Source organism: Schistocerca serialis, chromosome 6 (assembly GCF_023864345.2).
Source record: "Schistocerca serialis cubense isolate TAMUIC-IGC-003099 chromosome 6, iqSchSeri2.2, whole genome shotgun sequence".
NCBI classification, from domain to species: domain Eukaryota; kingdom Metazoa; phylum Arthropoda; class Insecta; order Orthoptera; family Acrididae; genus Schistocerca; species Schistocerca serialis.
In genome coordinates, this window is record NC_064643.1 from 264,488,873 (window position 1) to 264,511,719 (window position 22,847).

Here is a 22,847-nt window from a genome sequence, read left to right on the forward strand (position 1 = left end):
CCTAGGGTGATCCCGCGTCCGTGTCTGCTCCGCATAAATACTTTTGCTAGCGCGTCGCGTGGCGGCAACGCCACCAGGCAGCATCCAAGGTCGCGGTGGACAGTGGTCATAATGTTTCGGCTTGTCATTGTCTGTCCCATCACCGTATTCATGGTGCGGGGGCTATCAGTTATAACTCGCGATCACGTTTAATGTTTCCTAGAGTACAGTAACCAGTACCTGTTACGTTGTACAGGCTGTTATCCCCGCCGTCCGCTGTGGCCGAGAGGTTCTAGTCGCTTCAGTTCGAAATCGCGCTGCTGTTGCGGTCGCAGGTTCGAATCCTGCCCCGGGCGTGGACGTGTGTGATGTTCTTAGGTTAGTTAGGTTTAAGTAGTTCTAAGTCTAGGGGACTGATAACCTCAGATGTTAAGTCCCACAGTGCTGAGAGCCATTTGAACCATTTACTTTTATCCTCGAGTTATTGCCAGCTCTTCAGCATGAAGGTGATGTGCTTTTTCAGCAGGACAATGCATGTCTACATACGGCTGCTGCCGAGTTTCATGGTGTAGAACTGCCCTGGCCAACAAGATCAGCAGATGTCTCGCCAGTTGAACACGTATAGGTCATGATGAAGCGGGAACTTACTCGTGTTCCACGGCTGTAAAGAACGGTTACTGAATTGCAGCTATTGGCTGAATATGCTTGGAGCAACCCAGGGTAGGATGCTATTGGGCACCTTCATGATTGTTTGCATGCGAGAATACACCCTTGCGTTGCCTTGAGAGGAAAGTACACATTGTACTGATACGACTCTTAGGACACCCTCCACGGTGACTTGTGACTTTCGTTTGATCTGAATCTCATAAGATCCTACAATGATGAACTCCCTCTGCCTTCACTTGTCGATAAAATGACCTTCTCCTTGACGGTGATGAATTTTTTTCCGGATGTGTAATTCGGTTTTCTTTCTTTCATCTCATCTGCTAACTTTAGTCTATTATTTCTCGTTTCTTAGACTCAATAACTCCTTCTCCAGATTGGATTCCTTTTGTATTACTACACACATTTCTGTCGGATGTCATCACTCACGTTTGATAAAAAGAGCTACGCGGAAATTTATTTTAATTAGTCCGACATTTTAAAATAATCAATATTTGTTACTACATTTAATAGTATTCTTATCATTTTACTGTCATCTAATGATCGTTTACTACGTATATTGTAATATGAAATCGCTAAAAATGTCTGGTTAGATGAAGAAGAGATGAACATCCACGCGAAACAACACAGCAATCTTCCAGCGCAACAAATAGAGTCAATGGAATCTTCCGTCACTTTTTAGTACTACAGTATTATTTTCCAGTGTGAAAGTAAACGAAAGTGTGTTTATATAAGTTTATTACGAACTGGTTTTTGCTTTCTTAAGACATCATTAGGTAACAACCGTCCGGCGTCCACAAAATCCGTGCGCGAGGTGTCACACCTCCGAAATTTGTGTTTTTTTACTAGCGCATAAAATCTTTTGTCTTACCATTAAACATTAAGTATCCCGCCCAGTCCTCATTATACATGATATGTATCAAATATAGTTGCTTACGCCATTTGTTTAAAAAATATGAACATCTGCCGGCCGGAGTGGCCGTCCGGTTCTAGGCGCTACAGTCTGGCACCGAGCGACCGCTACGGTCGCAGGTTCGAATCCTACCTCGGGCATGGATGTGTGTGGTGTCCTTTGATTAGTTAGGTTTAATTAGTTCTAAGTTCTAGGCGACTGATGACCTCAGAAGTTACGTCGCATAGTGCTCAGAGCCATTTGAACCATTTATGAACATCTGCCGTGTTGGGCTCTCATTATGCTTAGCGTTGACCATGTTGTCCGTGGCATTTCTGATCCCTGTGGTTTTTAGGTCATACACAGCATATTATTATTTTGTTGTCCAGTCCATTTTTAAGTTCATGCATTAGTAGGGTTGAACTCATCTTCCATAACGCCCCCTGATGTTATTGTTCGTGGCCGTCTGGAGTAGCGACAATTACGGTTTGTATATCTTGATGATCTGGTAAATTTTTACTATCCATGGTCTTTTAGTACTCGTTCATGTGAGCATTTACGCGTCGTGGTTGACGGGGTGGAATGTGGGTTAGTACTGGCAGCCATTCCGTGGGTATTGATTTGAGAACACTAGCAGTCATTCTCACAATGTTATTTAGGTGGACATCTATTTTTTGTGCATACGGGCTGTTTAGTCAAACTGGGGCACAGTATTTAACGGTTGAGAAGACAAGACCTAGAGCAGAAGAACTTAGGATTGATGCAGATGCTCCCCAGATTGTACCACAATCCAATTGTTTCCAATTTTTCAGCTGTTTTTATTAGGTGCTTTCTGTAGGGCTACCTCCAGGTACTTTGATATTTCACTGTGAGCAAATGCAATGTGCTGTGGTTGACAGGAGAGCCAACACCGTGTTACTAGAGAAGGCCGAAGGCACGCGTTTTAGCTGACGCAGGCTGGCGTGAGGTCTGGAACAGGACAAGGAAATTATAATTTAGAAAAACGGACGTAGCTAGAGGAATACTAAACTTCAATCCATTAATGATGAACGTCGCTCTTGACGGTACTTGATTTACAATATCAATAGTAACTGAATATGGCGCCTTGCTAGGTCGTAGCTAAACTATCGTCTCGGCAAATGAGAGCGTATTTTGTCAGTGAACCATCGCTAGCAAAGTCGGTTGCACAACTGGGGCGAGTGCTAGGAAGTCTCTCTAGACCTGCCGTGTGGCGGCGCTCGGTCTGCAATCACTGATAGTGGCGACACGCGGGTCCGATGTATACTAACGGACCGCGGCCGATTTAAAGGCTACGACCTAGCAAGTGTGGTGTCTGGCGGTGACACCACACAATATTTTACAAGTGTGTATTGAGTGTTCCAAGGGCGAATTTATTATTTAGGTATACGAGGAAACCCCTGTTTTGGTGGCGATTAGTTGGAATCCGTATCTGTGACAGTACTATTCCACTACTTACAGGTCCTCAGAATTTTTTATGACTGTTCAATTGAGGTACACTTTGTTTCAAGTCCCCATTCATTCTGTGTAATCAGACTCCTTTGATTCTGTTTTTGGCATATCTGCGAGGTACAAGCTAAAGAGAAGTGGAGCAAGGTTTCATCCCTGTCATGGACCTTTCTTTTTATTTTCTTGGGGAGCTGTCACTACACTATATTCCACGAGTAGTCGGTCCTTTAGCATATAGTCGTGTAGGTGACAATTGATTTTCAAGGAAATGTGTGAAGAACCTTCTATATCATGCCTTCTCATCATAGTGTATCTCAGGCCGCTGATAAGTCAATGAAAGCAGCTGCGGGTTGAAATTGTCTTTTAAATCCTACCTCGATTTAGGTGGTGCGTGAAAGAACTTGGACGTGCAGCTTTACATTAGCCGGAAGTCTGCTTGTGCGACGGTATTGCTTCAAGTAATCTTGGTACTGTTTCTGTTGTAGTTAAGCCGTTCTACCGTTCTTGTACCTTGCGAGTCACAGACAGCAGGGCTGTGGGTCTACAGTTCTTAGGACTGTCAGCTGGTTTGCCAGATTTTAATGCATCGACTATCTTCGAGAGTTAAAATTCTTGCATAATGGCTGAAGAAATGAGCCATCCATACTTTTTTGTATTTGACACAGTTTATTATAAATGCATGATGGATGTTGCAGATCCAGAAGCTCTTCTTGGCTTCAACATGTTTAAGCGCTGTTGAGATCTCTTCTCAAGAGACTAGACGGAACTGTTCGGTTTTTATGGCTTCTGCTTTTTGGGTTCTGAGCTCTTCTTTCACCTTAATTATATGCACTTCGTCTTCTGGTGCTCTGAATGTCGCTATTAGATGTGAAACATTGGCATTTGGATTAACTGTTGTCGTATTCCTATGCGTGGGGTTCCCACTAACTAATTACCTTAAGGTCATGCTTGTCAACCCTTACACTGTAAGTACTTAGATCATGTCCATGCTTGTGTATTCCAACACTGCAAGTAGTGACCACAGGAGTTGCTTTTACGGGCTCGACATTTTCGAGCCACGTACATGGTTCAAATGGTTCAAATGGCTCTGAGCAAATGCGACTTAACTTCTGAGGTCATCAGTCGCCTAGAACTTAGAACTACTTAAACCTGACTAACCTAAGGATATCACACACATCCATGCCCGAGGCCGGACTCGAACCTGCGACCTTAGATCATGTCCATGCTTGTCTATTCCAACACTGCAAGTTGTGGCCACAGGCGTTGCTTTTACGGGCTCGACATTTTCGAGCCACGTACATGGTTCAAATGGTTCAAATGGCTCTGAGCACTATGCGACTTAACTTCTGAGGTCATCAGTCGCCTAGAACTTAGAACTTCTTAAACCTGACTAACCTAAGGACATCACACACATCCATGCCCGAGGCCGGACTCGAACCTGCGACCGTAGCGGTCGCTCGGTTCCAGACTGTAGCGCCTAGAACCGCACGGCCACTCCGGCCGGCCCAAGTACATGGTATTTATCTCATCTTCAACACAGTGCTTTGAACGCTAAGTCTGTTGTCTTTCTGCCTGAGGTCTTTCGGCATGCGTCTCACCGACACTTCGTCTTTAGAGATGTTAATTTTCCTTCCTACTAGTCTGCAGAGTGAAGAGCTACTTAGAAATAAATTCTATAAGACTCTGATATCTGGCTTCAATTATTTCAGCTGTAGTGGTATCTATTTGTTGAAACAGTTCGCGTTAAATTTTAGCTGTGAATGATTGTTTTGATTCCATTACTTACGTTCACCTTGAATTTTTAAAACTATTTCCATTTTTTAAATCTTCTGACAAACGTGTTTCAACAGTTTCACTGGGTATCATTTTGTTTCTGAAACTGCATTAATTTTGAAGACAGGGACCGATGACCTTAGCAGTTTGGTACCTTAGGAATTCAAACACATTTGAACATTTTTTTTTAATTTAGAAGAAGGGAGTGTATATTCCTATTTAATAGCTTGACAGCACATAACATTTTCCGTAGTATTATACACCTTAGATGTGTTTCTTTGCCACTCTAACAATGAAAGGTAATTACATATACGCGAATAAAGTTTATTACGCTGCTTTTCTGCTTCAGCAGACGGAATGTTTGTTGAAGCAGACGTATACGGATACTGTCGATACATCAGATTCAGAAAACCAAACCGTGCGTACATTACTTTACATCTTTGGTGAAGTTGGTCAGGGAACTTCACGTCACCTTCCACTGGCGGAAGCACAGGTAAAAATTGTTTGTGTGAATATGCACCATTTGCCTGATGACCGTCGGACAAAGGAGACGCATTTTGGTGACATTAAACGGACCGCTTTGCGAGTGGTGGAATCACGGATGCTGTGATGACCTCAAGCTTACCTCTCATTTAATAGGAGTATGTGGTGATTAAAGTCTGACCCCAGCCTCCTCTTGTGTTCTCTATATGATGAACTGTTCCTATTCCTTGCATTAATTATCACCGGCCGGGTCGGCCAAGCTGTTCTAGGGGCTACAGTCTGGAACCGCGCGACCGCTACGGTCGCAGGTTCGAATCCTGCCTCGGGCATGGATGTGTGTGATTCCCTTAGGTTAGTTAGGTTTAAGTAGTTCTAAGTTCTAGGGGATAGATGGCCTCAGCAGTTAAGTCCCGTAGTGCTCAGAGCCATTTGAACCATTATTAATTATCGATTATAACTAAAGCCACGATTTGCCTTTATTGTGGTTACTGAATTGCAATGAGCTGGCTTTCGCAAGCCCTGTTCTCGAATCACAACTCGTTTAACGACTGAGTGTGTGAAGAGGCGGTAGAGCTGTTTAGCATATCCTTAGGACACTACAGGTCCGACTCTGGTGACCTGCAGGGAAGAGAAGCTCCCATAAAACAATACAGGTTTAAAAGAAATAATATCCTTTTAAGTAAAAATTACTAGGGGAGGTCAATTATGCCTGAATGTTCGGTACCACACTTCACACAGATATTTTAATGCAGGTAACAATCAGACCAAGAAAAGAAAAAAACTGTCACTATAACAATCTAGTTTATTGGCAAAATACATGAAAAACATTATTTACCCAATGAACCAAGACTGTAATCATTTAATAAGCCGACAAGGGATGGCAAACACGAACTGTAGCCTTGGCACAGGTGGGTGGATTCATAAAAGCGTAATCGTTCCGTGAATACGGCCAATGATTTTGAAAATGGTTGGTGAATTAAGAAAAGTTCACATTCTTACTTAAGCCATCATGGGTGTAAATAGCTGTCTGTGAAAATTAGATCTGCAAAATGATACACTTACGCAAATTAACTAATATGGCGCTCCCTTCGTCTCGGTGGCTACAACAACTGCGAGTGCTTAGTGCTTGCCACTCTTAAGCTGTGCCAGTATACCACACGGCTGTAGTAGCGGCTGAAAATTCGAAGCTCAGTTTGGCCTCTGCAATGTGCTCTAAGTCGCAGACATGTCGTTCTGCAGCACTCAATCCCTGATCAAGCCTTGGGATAAGTGTCGTGTGCGGCGCCCTTGAAGCAAGTGTGTCTCCTCACTTTACTTCACGGGACTTAGCTGGTTCTGCCATCAATGGAATATGACTAGCCAACTGCAGCACACCCTGCTATTTCCGACCAATGATAATTTTATAGAAAAGCTTTAACAATTGCCAGTCGTTGCCGATTTTGTGATGGTTAATCAATAAGATGTGGCACAGGCAAGAAGGCAGAAAATCGCTCTCACTGCATAACAAGTTTTCACTCACGGTCAACCAAACAACCAGCACATAAGCACTCACGGGAACTCACCCCTTCTATCAAACAAGAGAACCACTTACTAGGATTCAAACAAACTTTCCAGCAGGCCGTGACAGGGTTCAATGGCTGCTTCCAAGTGAACTTAAGTTCAGCTCTCTCTGCTCTCTCTGCTCTTAGTATAAGTACTAGCCTTGGAAACAAACGAATCGACCTCTGGTCATATTTTTTATACTTCCGTTCGATAGTGTAATATGTAATACTTTTCTGGGGAAACTCATCACTTAGAAAACAAGTATGCATTGGACGAAAGCGAGCAGTAAGAATATCATGTGCTGTTAACCCATGGAGGTCATGTAGGTATCTCTCCAACGTCTTAGGCATTTTAACCGTGCCGTCACAATACATACGCTAATTAAATTTATCATAAATAATCCATCACAATATGAGAACAATGATGCCCATACCTACAACACTAGAGGGAAAAATGACCCTTATTAAAGGTGTCAATAGCTCTGAAAAGAGTTCAATATCCAGCAACAAAAAATTTTGATCATTTGCACAATAACATAAAATGTGTAACTGCAGGAAAGCAAGTTTTAAATCTAACTCAAAATCATTTCTCTTGGCAGTTGCTTCTGTTGCATCGGCGAATATATGCTTAAAAACTGGGTGCCAGTAAAAATAAAAAACTCTTGTTTTAAGTGTAGCTGCGCGAGTAAAAATAAAAAAATAATGTGTTCATTAATGTTAACACTAATAATGTGTACATATCCTGTAGGCTGACTCGTTGCACATCATTCGATAAAAGAATTGTTCATATCGTCTGTGGAATTTGTAAATTAACTAAGTAACCGATGTATCCATCACTACACGGCCGTTGACAAGGATATAAGTGAGCAACGCACTCCTATTTGGAAAGGAACTGGTTTACATTACCGTCTGATGATCCTGATTTCGTTTTCCCGTGATTTCTCCAAGTCTGTTGAGGAAAATATGGAGAAGGTTATTTCAGTGAGGCTTCGACTTACCTTTATCCTATTCGCTGTAGTGCTCCGACTCTGACGACCACAACATCGACGAAGCGTTATTCTGTAACATAAGTGTGTATAATACCCAGACAGATAAAGTACAGTAAGCAATTTCCCCTCCAACCTGTGGCGAAAGTCGCATTTTTACATAACTAAATGCATCTAGGTACAGAAAAGTGACAGTCCGAAGTTCAGAATGAATTTGTACGACACGATGACAAGGAAACACCGGAAACAGTGCAAATGGAAAGAGGGAGGGGCAGGGGAGGGGGTGGACTTTCTCGCTTTCGTACGAAACGACGTCACTGGAAGCGTCATCGGAAAAATATCCACTATATGAGAAGAATTTAACCTATTTATCTCACATGGGCCATTAACCAGGATGTCTCCAATGAGTAAAATCCAATATGGCACCACCCCACTGCTATTCCGAACGACCTGGACTGCGTGTATGCGACCATTAAGAGGAGACTTGGAAACGTTTACTGACGTAATTTAGACAGAATTTAACGCGCTGTAAACTGCCGGTACTGTTAACGGCGGCTCCCCAGACGGCTGCGCAGACGGCCTTCTTTACTACAGTCGTAAGTGATGTGTACCACGGCGCACTGAGACGTTTCAGGTCATTGCACGGGTCGTATACCCCTCGCTGTTAATAGCAACGCCACCGCAGACACTTCGGCCCTTCACTCACTGCACAGGCAACTAAGTCCTTCATAACTCCGCAAAAATCACACATAACCTGTACTAGCAGGTGTTAGGCAAGGCTGTAAGTCCATCTATGTTACCTCTTCCTATATTGTCACCCATAGAAGGTGAATCACCGAAAACTTGCACCACAAATACTGCGAACTGTTAAGTGCTACTGATGTGCGATTTTCACAGAATGGGTTGGTAGTACTATTAGCCAACCTACAGATTGTAGTAATACTTAGAAAGTGTATCTTTTGTGCAAACATACTCTTTTTTAATGGAACAATACCTACTGACATTAGCATACTAAAAGTAGAGTAAATTGGAATGTCAGTTGGTGCTTGTTGCAGGATTTCAGAGCGAGTCGCTCATGAGATACCGTATTTTGAAAAGTTCTTTCACTGACACTTGTCCAACACCTGTGGTAGCACACACTAAAGAACAGCACAAGTGCGTACACTAGTTATATGGATTCTGGCCAGTAAGGAGACAATTGACCACCACAGATTGTGTTCAAAATGGCCGCCGGCAGCGACGTAAACGCTTCCAGTCTGGTGTGGAACGACTGCTACACACATGCTAGCATTTCTGCGGACATTTCCGAGCAGGCTGCAGCAATACGTCGTTGCATATCTTCGGATGTAGTTGGTATGGCCTTGTAGGCACGTCTTTCAGCTTTCTCCACAGATAAAGATCTACGGGCGTCAAATTTGTGGAATGTGCCATCCAAGGAACAGGTTCTCCGCGCCCAGTCCAACGATTTGAAAGATTTCCTGAAGACATGCTGTAGTGATTCGCAGATTCTGGACGGGATATCCATCCTTATTGTACCACAGGTTCCTGTTATTCTGCTTAGCAACGTCTTCTATAATACACAACGCCTCCAGGAAAGTGCGTTTAAATTATCGTTTCCTCCCTCCAGCGAGTGAAATCTATCTAGTATCTGAATACTATCAAAGATCCATTAATGCATCCAGGTGACAGTATCATAGTATATACTCACCACCGCCCCCTCTCTCCTCCAGTTGCTGGTATCGATCTGGTGTTAGAATACTATTTAAGACTCATTAATGCCTGACACTTCACGTCTAATACATAACGCATAATGTCTCCAGGAAATAATATTATAACACAAAGTTACCCCCTCTAGCACCTAACATCAGTCTGGTGTTAGAATGTTGTGTAAGTCCCAGTAACACCTAATGCTAATGATGGTCAACACATTACGCAATAGGCCTCCAGGCAAGAACACTATAATACATAGTTTTTTCACCTCCAGTAAATGATATCCATCTGGTGTCAGGACACAATTAACCTTCACGCGCTCGCGCGGGCGGTGAAGTGACCGCCTTTTTGCAATTTCGCGCCATACTTACTCCACAAAGGTAACGAGGCGGCGGGAGGGACGTGTATTCTCTAGTTGCAACTTTTTCCGACAGATGCTGCTCAAAGTTCGTCCGAGTCGCACCTCTCTGCCTCTCAGGACAAGTTCAAATAGGTCCGAACACGTTCGGCGGTCAGTTTACCGCCTTGCGAGCGCTTACGCCACTTACAAACACGGTCAGTTTACCGCCTTGCAAGTGCTTACGGCACTTGCAAAAACGGTCAGTTACCGCCTTGCGAGCGCTTACGCCACTTACAAACACGGTCAGTTTACCGCCTTGCAAGTGCTTACGGCACTTGCAAAAACGGTCAGTTACCACCTTGCGAGCGCTCACGAGAATTTGTTCTACTCGTCTAATTCGGAATGTAAGTATTTCTTTTTGTAATTCCTCTATAATTCCTTAACTTTATGGACTCTTCCAATTCTCTAGTGAATGTACATTACATAAATTTTGCCATTCACAAATTCTGTTTTTCTTTCTTCTTTATCACTTCGTCATTCTAAGAAATTTCTGTTGGCAAAAGTAACAATAATTTTTATTTTTTACAGGGAACGACGAAACCTTACATCTGATGACATACATAGAATCTTGGCTGAATTGGAGAGAGAGGAAGCAGAGGGGAAAGGCCATGAGGAATCCTTAGAAGATGACGTTTCCGATGACCCAGATTATGAACAAGAAGGGACTGAAGATGATATACATCAAAGTGAGTCGGAAATTGATTTGGAAAACTGGGGAGAAAATGACATAGATCAACAGGAGCTACCAACAAATGACATCATATAGGTAAGGACATGGAAACTATTTGGGCTAGTAGTGCCAATATTACCAGCACAAAATCAAAGTCAAAGAAAATGATCAAAACTCTACCAGGTCCTAGAGAACAAGGCAGACAATTTGAAACTCGTCTGGAAAGCTTTCAGTGTATAATAACTCCCGAAATGGTGGAAGGGATCGTAATGTACACGAATATTTATGTTGAAAGGAAAAAATTGGCAGAAATAAGCAGTATCTCTGAAGTACGTGAAAGGGATTATAAGCCAACAACAACGGCTGAAATGCTAGCATTGTTTGGTGCTCTGTTTTTTATTGCGGTCAAAAGAGGAAACCGTGCAAATTTCTCTGAATATTTAAATAGCAATGGAACAGGTCTGACAATTTTGCGAACCAATTTCAGGGTAAATAGATTTAGATTTTGGATATGAGTTATAAGATTTGATGACCTAAATATGAGATTGGAACGTCAAGCAACGGACAAACTTGCTCCTACACGAGAAATTTTGTCTTCTTTCATTGCTAACAGCCAAAAATCATTCAGTTTAGGGGAATTTGTCTCTATTGATGAGATGTTGGTTCCGTTTAGAGGACGATGTTCATTCATCCAGTACATGTCTCAAAAACCAGCCAAATACGGGTTAAAAATGTATGCACTGTGTGATGCACGCACTTTTTACACATATAATTAGAAGTGTACTGCGGAAAACAAGTGCCAGGCCCTAACGTACTCTCCAACAAACCATACGACTTGGTCGCTAGATTGGTTGAATGCATAGAAGGAACAAATAGAAATGTAACAACTGATAATTATTTTTCAAGTTACCCGTTGGCTGAATACCTCCTTAGCAAAGGCCTCACTTTTTTAGGTACAATTATAAAAAAATAAAAAAGAAATTCCCCCAGAATTTGTGACAGTAAATGGAAATGCAGTGGCAGGAGACTACATGTTCGGTTGTCAAGATGACAAAACTTAGATTTCTATGATTGCAAAAAAAAGGAAAGCTGTAGTAGTGCTCTCCACAATGCATGATACCGACATCATTGATGAAGATACCAAAAAACCTGTACAAATCGCAGACTATAATTCAGCCAAAGGTGGAGTTGATACTGTAGACCTCATGTGCTCCAGAATTTCAATATCAAGAAGAACACTAAGGTGGCCTGCATGTATATTTTTCCGCCTACTTGACAGGAATAAATTCGTTACGCATTTTTCAATTCAACACAGGTAATATAAAAGAAAAAACGACAAGCCAGTTCTTACATGCGTTATCTTTGGAACTGATGAGCGAAAACCTGAAAGAAAGAGCTAAATTGAAGCATTTACCAAAAGATTTGTTAGTAGTTTTGGAAAATTACAGAGAGAGCGACGTAGTTTATCCAGCTGTATCAACCCCCACAAGGAGAGGAATATGTTATTTGTGTGACTCAAAAGAGAATATAAAAACAAAGCGAGAATGCAGTGAATGTAGAAGAAACGTCTGTCTACGACATTCAACCACGACAGTTACGTGCAATAATTGTTGTCAACCTCAAAACGAAAATGAAATAGATACAGACTGATCAGCATTTTTCATCTGACAGAAATGTTTGTGACGTTTAGCTTTTCTTGTGACGAGTTAAGACAGTGAATAATTCTAGTCTTAAGTATTACATTATATAGTCACAAAACATTACAATTAAAAAAATATTCTTATATTTCATTTGGGTATTTGGCTTCTTTTTGTATTCCATTGTATATTTTACTGTTAAATAAATAATTTTGATTACAAATGTGTTTGCAATATTGTGTGAGATATCCTACGTCGATATTTTATGGAAATATGACCTTTAAAAACGGAAAACTTCAAGAGATTGATGAAAACTCTCGGGCGGTCGGCCGACCGCCCGCGTGAGCGCTCGCGTGGCTACTTCTAGCGCGAGCGCATGAAGGTTAAAGATCCAGTAATACTTGATACTTAACAGCTAATGCACAATGCATGATACATAACGCCCAATATCTAATACACATAATTGTGTTCACATCCATGCCCCTAGCGTAATATTTAAAAAAAAAAAGAAACCGAGTCAAAGGTCGAAGATATGTTCTATTACATTCCATCAGAAAGGTGTTATTCACAAAAAACATGCTTGACATAAAGCGCGTTGATAACATTTAATTTGTAAGTAGGTTGTTTGGGTTTTTATGTTGGTAACGCCACGTAGTGCTCTGTATGAAAATCGCTGACTGCGCTGTGTGCAGTCTGTGGCTGGTTGGACTCATTGCTGGAATATTCGCTAGTGTAGTGTTGGCCAGTTGGATGTGAACAGCGTTGTGCAGTTGGAGGTGAGCCGCCAGCAGTGGTGGATGTGGGGAGAGAGATGCCAGAGTTTTGAGAGTGGACGATCTGGACGCGTGCCCGCGAGAAAAAGGAAATTTGTAAAGACGCATGCCATAGATATATAGATGATGACTTTTGAACACTACTAAGGTAAATACATAGTCTGTTCTCTATCAAAATCTTTCATTTGCTAACTATGCTTATCAGTAGTTAGTGCTTTAAGTAGTTAGAATCTTTTATTTAGCTGGCAGTATTGACGCTCATTGTATTGCAGTAGTTTGAGTAATGAAGATTTTTCTGATGTAAGTGATTCATGAAAGTCATAGGTTATTATTAGTCAGGGCCATTATTTTGTGGGGATTATTGAAAGTCAGATTGCGTTGCGCTAAAAATATTGTGTACCAGTTAAGTGATGATCAGAATAAGTAAAGAGAGATATGTCTGAGTACGTTGAGTGTTGCTCATCTGTTTGAAAAACAAATAACGTAAGAGGTTTACCTGCACAGTAATACATAACTTTCCAAAGGGGACGTTTCAAATTCTTGCAAGAGAGACCACAGACTGCTGTGTCATTCTCCGCTAATGATGCAACTGAGAGGATGTTTCCTGGAGACGATTACATATAAATATGCTACAATACCATGCCGTCCAAAAAAAAAAGGACAGGCAGTCTCGGTTGCAAAATGGTTTTTTATTTATTTAATTTTTGACGCGTTTCACTTAGACAGGAGCATTAACAGATATCGGGGGGGATCAAGTTTCTTTAGTACAAATTAATGAGCCAGGAATCAGCTATAAATCTACATTGTCAGTTAAATAAAGCAACTGTGAAACCACTTATCTGAGTTGTGAAAAGAGCGTAAGCAAAGACAAACTCGTAGCGTAGAAACATTCGAGGAATACCGGCAAGTGTACAAAATGTCCCGCAGTGGCCAAAAATGGCACGTCGTCCAATAACACATACAGGACACGTCCACCTACGGAAATAAAAGAGAATATGTTTCAAGTCATGGAGCGGCAAGCAGAACAACCATAAGAAACCACGTAAATAAGCTTGGAGATAAAGCAACAAATATTGACGGTCAAGAGGCCTTGGCTCACAGAGTGGGTGAGTAATATAAAAAATAAAATCGTAGAAGTGTCACACGTTACCTGCGTTACGCGTATTCGCTCTTAACACGACGCAGAGCATGTTTACGACAAAGAGCAGGCGTATAAACCGTCATTATGGCCCTCGTTTACGGCTCCCACTGCAGAGCTATGAATCAAAGTGACCGACGGGTTGGTAGGTGGCACCGCCAGGCGGGAAGACAGAGAATGTGTTTGCAGAGTAACGATATACTTAGATCCATTAAATAAGATAAAACAAGGAAGCAAAACTAAATCATATCTATGAAAAAACCAAAGCCACGTGTGCATAGATATTTATTTAAAAAAGTAACTTTATAGCCTCGAAGTAGCCCTGGTTATGAAAGGTCAGTTGTTCGCTGAGCAGGGCTGGGCTCTTAAAATAGACTTTTCGAAACTTCAAATTCTTCGAGGATGTCCATCTTCCTGTCTTTTTGTACAATACGCAAAATATGGAAATCATTTATAGGTGGTGTGCGTTGGCGAGAAGTTTTCAAATGTCGCGCAAAGGGAGAGTATGTTTTGAGTTGTCCTTTTTTTGTTAAATGATGCTTATTGAAACGTGCTATAGAGGACCTCCCCGTTTGGCCGATATAGTGTGCGTCACAATCAAGACACTCTATTTTATATGCTACCGACCTCGAGACGAGGAAAGACTTAGGTTTCTTATTGTGAGGAAGCAGGAACTGTGTTCCCACATTTATAGAGAACACAATTTGTACCGTAGTATTCCTAAACAGTCTGGCCAAGTCATAACAAAAGGGGCCCAATAAGGGGATAGCCAAACGCACATCAGCGTCAGCCGTTTGTGGCCTTAAGTTCCACTCGTTCCTGGTATTCGTTGTATAGACGATGGACCAAAGACACTCTTAAACTATTTTCGTGTGCTATAAACAAAATGTTGCTAATTTCTTTTTCGAAAGATTCAAGGGACAGGGGAACTTCAAACATTCGAGCAAGTCTCGATCTAAAAAAGCTTACCTTACACGGTCTTGGGGGCTGATGTAACTTTATCTCCAACCTTATTGACGTTGTTTCTTATGTTTGTTCCTCTTACCGTCCTTCGCCTTGAAACATATTCTTATTTATTTCCATAGTCGGATGTGTTCTGCATGTTTTATTGGACGAGGTGCCATTTTTGGTGACTGCTAGACGTTCTGTACTCTTGCTAGTAGTCCTCGAGTGTTTGTACCCGGTGGATGTGTCTTGTAAATTGTATTGGATGACGTACCATTTTTGGTGACTGCTGGACTTTCTGTAGACTTGCCAGTGGTCTTCGAGTGTTTTTACCCGGGAAGTTTGTCTGTAATTACGCTCTTTTCACAACTCAGGTCACGGTTTCCCAGTTGCTTTATTAAACTGACAATGTAGCTTTATAGTTTATTTCCGACTCATTAATTTGTACAGAGGGAACTTGTTTTTCCCCCGGATGTCTGATGATGCTCCTCTCTAAGTGAAACGCGTCACAAAGTCAGTAAAGAAAAAATCATTTTGCAACCGAGTCTGCCTCTTCTTTCTTGAACATCTCAAGAGTTTGCTGTATCATGGGCCGAAAGATGGAGTGATGTGATTTCATCTCCTCTTGTGATGATACTAGAACAATTGCACAGCCTTTCCAAAAGAAAAAAATGTTCAAATACTCTCTAGCAAATCATACCTTCACAGCCTTTGTAAAGAAATTACTAGGAGTACAGAATCTACCTATTCTTTTGAAAGATATGGTAAATGAAAAACGCGATTAGTATGTAAAACTCCTATTCCAAATGCATAAATCATTATTATACTGGAGACCATACAAGTATTTGCATTAACCCCTTCCCCCAGAGAGAGGTATTCTTACTGTTGCTCATTGCGCATTAGATTCATTCAAGCAGTGAATAAAGTTGAAAAGACCCACTCCATCCAGCAGAGTCTGGTTCTTTGTGTATGCCTGCCCTTGTGTGTGTGTGTGTGTGTGTGTGTGTGTGTGTGTACATATAAAGTCCCCTCTAAACTGCACCAAGAATTATTATCAGTGTTACACAGTGGAAAAGCTATAATTTATTGACCCTCTGCAGCCGTTCATTCGTATTGTAAAGAAGTTGTGTGATTAAAGTAAACGTATTTTTTGCATACACAATAAGCTGAAAAGCCAGCCTGAAGCTAACCGCTCTACTAAAAAAAAAAAAAAAAAAAGGAAAAAAGTTTGCGTTACTGTCTTTGGTACAGAAGGGTTCGAATCCAAATGCCTCCTGAATTCGACGAATACATTGTAGGTTTCGAGAGGAACATAGATACAGATGTCGATGTGCAGGTCACGGAATTGCCATAAATAGCGGTCCGTGATTTGTTGTCGTAATGTTTATATCGTCCCAGATGTGTCCCATCGGCAGAATACAGGAGATATCGGAAACGACCACCATTGACTTTCTTAGTTGTGTATTGTGCTGTTTGCTGCTTTACGGCAACTGTACGTCAGTACTTAGCAGAACCGTGACTTTTCAGCACACTGATAGAGGTAAAGGTTGTCTAGCAGGTCTCCTTGTAAACCTTCGTGTCTTGTCGATTCAAGAATGCGCCATTACAGTCTGAAAACAGCGAAAGCATCAGTTTTCTAGCAGAATAAGTTGTATTCCACTAGTGTCCAGTTGAACATAGTGGACCCATCGCTAGTAGATACCGTGAAGTTATGGTTGACGTGCACTAACCGAGACGGAAAGTTCTTTCAAATCAGGGAGTAAGCCATTTTGCTGTAAACCTAGCAGAAACTCTACGGTGTAACACGATACCGTGAATGAATGGTATGGTGTAGGCAACCATGCGTAACGTACAGCTCTTTACTAACTGTGGCACATGTTATTCATTGATTGTAGCGTCCAGACATGTTATAAATACCACTGTTAAACCTCTTTATAAGAGACGTGACAAGACAGATTTCAATATTTGCCATTCATTTTCCTTGCGGACGTCTTTTTGTAAATATCTAGAAAAGTAATGTACTAAAGAATAACCTCACAATGAAGTACGTAGAAAAATTTACTAGAACATCACAGTCTGGATTTCAGAAGATTTGCTCGACTGAGAATGATATTTTTATAGTTACTCATCAGAGAGTATGAGCCTTAAATAATAAAAATCAACAGTCGGTTGATAACGTTCTTGAAATATTGAAAATCGCCATTCTAGCTACGATTAGTCTGCTGGGTTCAATGACGAAAAGAAGGCGAGAGAGGGTGAAAACGAAAAATTTTTGACAATGCATTTGTTTCTCAGTAGCGGGTTTTTTGCAGCAGAAATATTTAGACGAATGTGAAGAAGGTTCCGACCAAGGTTTTTGGAATGTTTCCCTTGGTTGTAAAGCCAATGGTTATTAATGGAAGAAAGGATAAAGAAAATGAAAAAATAGATTCGTTGCGTTTGTGACACTGAAAAATGCCTTTCACTGTTTCAGATACTCGGAACTCTGAAGTGAATTGATGCAAAAAATATGGAAACACAAGAACGAGTCGCAGGAATCCAACGTGTGTGCTATGATTGGAAGATTTATGAACAAATGCTCTCGATAACATTTGAACTACTCGTGGTTTTAGAAACTGGTATTCTCATTTAACTCAAATGTCGAAGAAGCAATGCAAGAAACAAAGGGAAATTGAAGACGAGGATTGCAACTAGAGGAATGCAAATACCAACGATAAAACTTCTAGCTGAATGCCGTGAGTAACGAAGTATCAGAAGACTAATTGAAGGGATGGGATGCACATGGAGTACAGAGTAATGGTTGAGGATCGAAAAAGTGATGAACAGTAGTAACGTGGATAATAGCGACTTGTTTAACGTCATAATTGGGAAAGAATCTGCAATAGAATAAATGAAAGATTTGCCCTCTTGTTAGCACTTCACTTGTTCACTTCGTTACCAACTGCTCTTCTCCTTTTCCGCTACTGATTGTCCCTAAATTACCAATCTACATTCAAGGACAAAAAAACACGCCACGAAGAATTTATTCGAATGTGACGGTAATCGGTAGTCGTGACATACACCAAAAGGCAAATTCTTACAATTTCAGCGAAAGAGAAAGAATAGTCACAAACTGAGCAAGTCAATAAGGCCTTGGTTCACCTCAGGCTTTTATGCACGCAGTTACTCGGATTTGCATTGATAGTATTCTGAAGGATATCTTGCCAAATTTTGTCCCATTAGTGGGTTGCATCGACAAAATTATGAGCTTCATAGAGGACCCTGCCCACAATGCTCCAAATAATCTGAACTGGGGAGAGATCCGGCAACCGTGTCTTCCAAGGTATGGTTTATTAAGCACAAACGAGCAGTACAGACTCTCACCTTATGCGGGTGGACATTATCGTGCAGAAATGTAAATTCAGAACAGCTTGCCATGAAGGACAATGAAACGGGGCGTAGAATATCGTCGACTGTGCTGTGCACGTACGATAACCAAAGAGTCCTATTATGAAATGAAATTCCACAGAGACCCTCACTGCTCGTTGTCGGGCTGTATGGGGGCGACAGTCAGGTTGGTTCCCAACCGCTGTCAGGACAACTACAGACATGTTTGGCGGTCATCGGGGCTGAGTTCGAAGCGGGATTCATCACTGAAAACAATTTTACTACATTCATCGAGATGCAAGGCTGGAGAAGTGTCTGGAGACGCTCCGGAGACTTCGAGAGTATGATGATCGACTGGGTGGAGTCCATTAAGTACAAATGACGGGAATGTCCCTGTTAACTTATTACAGCCTTTGTTGGAACAGAATATTGAATTACAGTACCAACATAAAGCCACGAGATTCGAATAAAACTTCAATTTCCATGAATGCTACAATCTTGGACGACATTCTCTACTTGCAAATTAGTGTTCCCTGTGATTACTACAAATCGCCTTTTGGCTTTTGTCGCAGGATGTCGGACTCACATTTGTTTGACGATTTTCCGGACATTTCGTCAGCACAAGTGGACGGTATTCTCAAAGGGTGTCCCCCACTGCTGAAGCGTACCAGATACCGTCAGTTTTGACAACCCGCTTCGGTTGGACGGTAGTCTGGTTGGTATCCAAGTGCTATCTGGGGCGTCTCCAGACACGGCTTCGCTAATCATCGGGGCTCAGTTCGAAGCGGGACTCATCTCAGAGGATAATTTTTTTCCACTCAATGAGATTCCAGGCCGAAGACTTGTCTTCAGACGCCGCAGACAGCGGAGGTATGCCAAACTGATTGTCGCCCGCCATACAGCCTGATAACCAGAAGTGATGGTCTGGGGTGCCACTCATTTTAATAGTGGGACCCCCTTGGTTGTCATCCGCTGCACCTTTACAGCACAGCGGTACGTAGGTGATATTCTACGTCGAGTTTTATACCTCTTCGCGGAAGTCGTCCTGGGCTTACATTTCAGCAAGATAACGCCCGAACGCCCACGACAATGGTTTAAAATGGTTCAAATGGCTCTGAGCACTATGGGACTTAACGTCTGAGGTCATCAGTCCCCTAGGACATCACACACATCCACTGCGACCGTAGCAGCAGCGCGGTTCCGGACTGAAGCGCCTAGAACCGCTCGACCCCAGCGACCGGCGACAAGGGTTTCTAGTGCTTGTCTTCGTGCTTGCCGAACGCTACCTTGGCCAGCAAGGTTGCCAGGTCTGTCAAAAATTGAGAACGTTTAGAGCCTTATGAGCAGGTTCCTCCAACCAGCTCGCGATTTTCACGATCTAAGGCACCAATTGGACAAACTTCGGCACAACATCTCTCAGGAGGACATCCAACAACTTTATCAGTTAAGTCGAAGTCGAATAACCAGAAGTGGATCAACACATTATTGCCTTGCTCCGCTTGTTATGCTCATTCTCTTGAATGAATCATCCAATTTTTCTGAAATATTAAAGATTTGTTTTTCTGTATATGTGCATCACATCTACCGATTTCCGATTTTTTTTTATCTTTACAGTGTTTTACAAACTTTCAGTGTTGCCAATAATAGCGTTCTACTTTTATATACCAATTAACAGAGCCGTTTTACTGCCACACCCTGTGTGCAGCTTACTGTCACTGCTGAGTAAGTTTGTTTCCCCTCGTACAGTTAGTTTATCTTGACAATCGTCACAGTTTCCTGGAAAAACTTGTTCTGATGCTTATTCTGGAGAAGCTGCACATAATTGTCGCTAAAAGCCGAAACTGCATGAATCCTAAGGGACCAAACTGCTGAGGTCATCGGTCCCCAGACTTACACACTACTTAAACTAATTTATGCTAAGAACAACACATACACCCATGCCCGAGGGAGGACTCGAACGTCCGACCGGAGAGACCGCGCAGTCCGTGAGATGGCGCCTCAAACCGCGCGGCCAATCCGCACGGTAGAAATCTGCCTATCTTTTGCAGAGTGGACTCAATTTTGGTGGATGTACAACAGATAGGACAGAAGAAGAATTCAATACTGTATTCAGTTCCTGCATGAGAACATTCGTCCTTTCGTTGTGAGCTCAAAATGGCTCTAAGCACTATGGGACTTAACATCTGAGACCATCAGTCCCCTAGACTTAGAACTACTTAAACCTAACTAACCTAAGGACATCACACACATCCATGCCCGAGGCAGGATTCGAACCTGCGACTGTAGAAGCAGCTCGATTCCGGACTGAAGCGCCTAGAACCGCTCGGCCACAGCGGCCTTCGTTGTGAGTTCTAGGAAAATGACGCTATCTTGTAAGTTTCATGCGTATTCCCGGTATGAGGTTGTCGTGGTCGGTCGATGCTACCACTGTTATACATGCACTGCTACTGCAATAAATGACTACAAATGGCGGATAAGTACATGCTGTGAGACATCTGCGGCTTTCCTCTGTCGAAAACACGGATGAAGAAGATCCGAATACACTAGCGAAGGGGACCTGACTTCCTAAGAATTCGTGACCGCTGCAGCGTAAGTAGAATTAAGGGCAATAAGAGATGAGTGCACTATTGTGCTCCTAGTGACCGTACATCATGGGAACAATGCGATTCGTACGGCACTTCCACTTCAGCAGCGCCAGACGTGCTTATTTTGGTATTAGTAACGGCACGGGCAGCGTTCATTTATCGCCTGCACTAATTGCTACGTAGCTGCGCTAGATTAATGTTGCGTTCTGCCAGTGCGCTTGGAGGCCTTCTACGCCGGGCGCTCAATTTTCTCTGTCAGAGCAGAGACTCTGACACAGCTGGAAACGTCTGTAACGAACTCAAGAAATTTTATGAGCGTTGAAGTCAACACGCAAGTAGTATGTTATGAAGTAAATCATTAAAAAAGAAGGATACGAATGAGGAGACAGACGGAAGCTAGAAGGGACTATCAAACAGTTTCTGTTTTAGGCCGCTGCTGCATGTGGGCGAGGGGTTAGTTTAGCATTCGTGTATTTCCGACGCGCGTGCGGTAAAGGCGGACGCGTGAACTGTGGCGACATGTTTGTCAAAACCGTCAGATAGGACCAACATGCTGCTCTTCTTTCATTGGCTGCCTAAGGACAGACACAAGTCTAGACATTCATCGCGCAATAAGGGATATGTATGGGGCAGCAGAGACAATAGGTGCTGCTGCTTCTAGATAACGCACGTCGCCATAAACCAACTGCTGCAACGTAGAAGTTACGCCAAGTGGGGGACACTCGAGCACCCGCCCTATTTTCCCGATCTCTCCCAATGCGATTACTGAACTGAATGCGCTCGCCATTATTAGTAATTCTCTGTGTCGAAAATGGCTATCCTAAGTGCTTATAATTATAGCAGTCAGCGTATAGTATTCTGTAATATTTCCGTTGGAGACAGACATCTAAAAACGTAACGTTATAATATACTTGTCTCCAGTCACATGCACTGAGTAAAAAGGAGAGAGAGGAGAGAGAGAAGAGAGTGGGGAAGGGTGAGAGGGAGGGGGGGGGGCGGAAATCGTGCATCTTCAGTGAGAGTAGTAATTGTTCTTTCAGTATCAGTGCAATTGGAGTCCAGAGCTACACTACTCGCCATTAAAATTGCTACACCAAGAAGAAATGCAGATGATAAACACGTATTCATTGGACAAATATATTATACTAGAACTAACATGTGATTACATTTTCACGCAATTTGGGTGCATAGATCCTGACAAATCAAAACTCAGAGAAACCTACTCTGGCCGTAATAACGGCCTTGATACGTCTGGGCATTGACTCAAACAGAACTTGGATGCCGTGTACAGGTACAGCTGTCCATGCAGCTTCAACACGATACCACCGTTCATCAAGAGTAGTGACCAGACGTTTTCAATTTGTGAGAGATCTGGAGAATGTTCTGGCCAGGGCAGCAGTCGAACAGTTTCTGTATCCAGAAAGGCCAGTACAGAACCTGCAACATGCAGTCGTACATTTTCCTGTTGAAATGTAGGGTCGTAACACATCTGAAATGTAACGTCCACTGTTCAAAGTGCCGTCAATGCGAACAAGAGGTGACCGAGACGTGTAACCAATGCCACCCCATTCCATCACGCCGGGTGATACGCCAGTATGGCGATGACGAATACACGCTTCGAATGTGCGTTCACCGCGATGTCGCCAAACACGGATGCGACCATCATGATGCTGTAAATATAACCTGGATTCATCCGAAAAAATGATATTTTGCCATTCGTGCACCCAGGTTGGTCGTTGAGTACACCATCGCAGGCGCTCCTCTCTGCGATGCGGCGTCAAGGGTAACCGCAGCCACGGTCTCCGAGCTGATATTGCATGCTACTGGAAACGTCGTCGA